The 3424-nt window shown below is 44.6% G+C and overlaps 1 long non-coding RNA gene across 1 annotated transcript in view; it reads left to right on the plus strand.

Annotated features, from left to right (window-relative positions):
* LOC123163734 (uncharacterized) overlaps positions 1-1918 on the plus strand; it is a 2953-nt gene extending 1035 nt beyond the window's left edge. The window contains exon 2 of the long non-coding RNA XR_006481975.1: positions 1651-1918. This is a non-coding gene — a long non-coding RNA (uncharacterized lncRNA). The remainder of the gene's footprint in view (positions 1-1650) is intronic.
* Positions 1919-3424: the final 1506 nt, after the last annotated feature.

Consider the following 3424-nt stretch of genomic DNA (forward strand, 5'->3'; position numbering starts at 1 on the left):
CACATCAAATTTCCCCGCATTGTTTAGCCTGTTGCCTCCATGCTGACCTACATGCCAACAGCAAAAAATCAATATTGTGTTGCCAAGCCATGTATACTGCTTGTATTTGATAAAGTTCTCAGTTACTCCCTTTAAAGCTTATTTCAATTCAGGAACATGATCTGTTGATCCAATTTTTTTTGCCACTCATGCTAACTTAGCTACTGCTGCGTTATAAGGTCAAACATTTAATGAGGCAATTACTACTTGATTAAGGAATTTAATCTTGATAGTAGTATCATACTTATAGTCAGATTCACAAGTATCTCACTTGTCTTTGTCTGCCTAGCTACTAGTTCCTGCTTATAATATGAACAGTGGAAAACAGAGCACTACTTGGTATCCTATTTATCTCATGGAATATTTAAATAAGTATTGAACCTAGTATAAGATTTATAGCACGACCCATTTCCCTATTATCGATTAAGGGGATACTAATCCTGCATCAGCCTGACTACTCTCGCACCAGTCGCTGGGTCACATTAGATAACTAGATCATGATCGCACGCGTGGTTGTGCCCGTATATTTTTTCTAAAAAATAGAATATTGTGTAAATATTTGAAAAACATCAAGAAAATAAAGTTACATAAAAGATAACTTAATTATTCACACAATGAGAGACTTTCTGTCCCGTCATACTGTTTCTTAGTTTATATATACATGAGATAGGCATCGGAACCTCACCAACCGAGAGACACAAAAACCAAGAAATTGATTATGTCAACGCCACCAACAAAGAAGCATATGGAAAGAACTAACGAATAATCCACAGTTGATTTGCAGATAATACATCTACGGATACTTCTTAGCATGCCTGAGTTCATCCCAAAAGGCTAGGAATGTCCGCATTTCATCACACATTAACCCCAAAATATAGTGATCAAGAATCTCACAATTTAGCCCAGCGGGTGGATATAAAAGTAGCGATGAAGAATCTCACAATTTAGCCCAATGGGTGGGACAAATAACTACTTGTATAAAAAAAAGTTCAGAGACTAAAGCACCAGCAATGCTCACGGCCGCTGGGATGAACGCGTACACCTACCTTTTGGGCTATGATCACGTTTTATCTCTGCAAATAACAAGCACTTATATTTAATTTATGGATGATTAATCTGCTTTTTGTTACCAGATCTGTGTAACTAGATAAGAGTTTCTTATTTACCAAACAGTGGTGGCATCTAGGGTACAAGGCAATGGAAAAGAATCTCTAGAGAGCAATGCCACATGCTACTGACTGCTGTTGCAATAGGACAGTGAGCGAAAGGCGCATGAAAATAACAAGTTACAACCAAGTTAAATCACATTAATAACCATATACAGGTTTAGGAAAAATGGATGGAGGGTCAAAGGTAAGATGGTCCATCCGAGTGCTTTGTGTATGAATGAAGGAATGGTAAACATGAATAGTTGAATGAGAACGAGTAAATTATACAACAAGGTATTCTCATAGGAATGGTAATTATAGAGAAGTTTGATTTGTACATAGAGAATTATCATTCTTATGTATTCTAAATTGATTTATTTTTCCATTGAGTGATTCAGTGTAAAAAGGTTCTGTGTGTTGGTTGCCCTTTCATCTAATATTAAACTATGTTCACATTTTACAGAAGGAGAATTTTGTCAGATGTTGAAGAGGACTAAGGTTAACTACTGCTAGCATCTTAATGGGAAAATCTAAAGGACCTGTAAGTGATCATGGTGGACATATCCATGCCCATAATCTTTAATGCACTTGATTAGAGATCTCCTGATTGGAATTGTCCTACTGTGTTTGTAGTACTAGAGCTTTGGTCCACTTTTTCATCAAGTATGTAGTCATTTCACCACAACTACAACAATTCTATGATGTTTTTTGTGAATCATGGTGTGTGTATATGCACTACGGTTTAGCCTTCATATGTCATCCTTGGACAATCCATCAAAATACCTGAGTAAAACTATACTGAAGAAAAAAAAATAGAACACATGACATTCATTTGTTTTTACTATATAGTGTACACAAAGTTTACTTACAAGAATAATAATTAATCCTTATTTATAAAAAAGGGTTATATAAAAATACTAGCCCGTGCAGATGCACGGGTTGATGACTAGTAAGGTTACTCCAGATTATGAGGGAAACCGGACACAAAAACCATACGGACGACGCCTTTCAGCTAACAACAAACACATCCTCGCGAGCCACGTGTCCCTCTGACCGGATCCACCTCCAAGACATGCCCCCAAGAGAGAACCCGATGCCGGATAGCGCTGCCATCGTCCGATCTAAACTAGATAAAGGGTTTCCCCCGGAGCACGTTGGGAAAGGCAAGGTGGGGGCAGCTACATCGATGCCTCCAATGAGGGAGCGACGTCTGAAGGTGCCGCGCCATCGACGACTCCCACCACAACCGGAGTACGACTTTCATGGGAAGTCTCACCTACATAGCCGGAACCCAGGATCCGACCAGTCTACACATGAAACAACTGGCCCTGCCTCCACGGCCAACCGCACCTCCACAGCAAGCTCGACATGCTTCCAACCTTGCATTCATGTCCCCCACTGAATGGAGGATGTACAACAGCCGCAGCGGCGCCATTCTTCTCCGATCGAAAGGATGCAACCAAGCACGAAGACATTCATTTTCTTGAGGATGCAACGCTTGTGGGCCATTCATATCTTGACAAAGGGTGCAACAACCGCAGCAACGCCATTCTTCTCCCTTGAGCCACCACCATCTCGTCCTCCCACCCGTACCAGCGTCGAGCTTTCCGAACCACCATCAGAAGGATGCAACACCGAGCAAGGGTGCAGTTCATCTCCCACAACTTCTCCCGCACGGCTTGTGGCCAGCAGCAACGCCAACTATGTTGGTCGCCTGCTGGCGCTGAACAAGCGGAGCAACAGCCCAGACGCTGCAGCAACGACGGTTGCGTCACTAGCTGCCACGGGCCAGCGCGAGTTGGCACACACCAACCCCAGCAGAGAAGCGCAGAAACCTTGGCTGTCATGGCCTAGATCAGGCACAGATGAGGCATGCACCGCCGCATACTTCTAGCGCCCTCTGCTCATGGGCCTCGCCACGCTGCCCTGGCTTCTCCACTGCACAGCAGAGCCATCCGCCCACCACCACCTCGATGACCACCGCTCACGCCACCGAGTTCTTGGCCGCTTCCATGGATTCCGCCTTCCCTGTCGCGTGTCGCCACCGCCATGGATTCCGCCTTCCTGTTCGCCGTGTGCCGCCGCCGCAATGAGCCTCCCACTGGGCCACCCATGGTTCGCAAGTGCGCTAGCCACCGCGCCACCTTGGCCCCGCCACGCCATGCAAGAAGGCGAAAAATGGAAAGGGCCCTGCCGCCACTTTCACAGGAGCCGGTGTGGACTTTGCTGGCCGCTGC

This window comes from Triticum aestivum, chromosome 7D (assembly GCF_018294505.1).
Source record: "Triticum aestivum cultivar Chinese Spring chromosome 7D, IWGSC CS RefSeq v2.1, whole genome shotgun sequence".
Taxonomy (NCBI): domain Eukaryota; kingdom Viridiplantae; phylum Streptophyta; class Magnoliopsida; order Poales; family Poaceae; genus Triticum; species Triticum aestivum.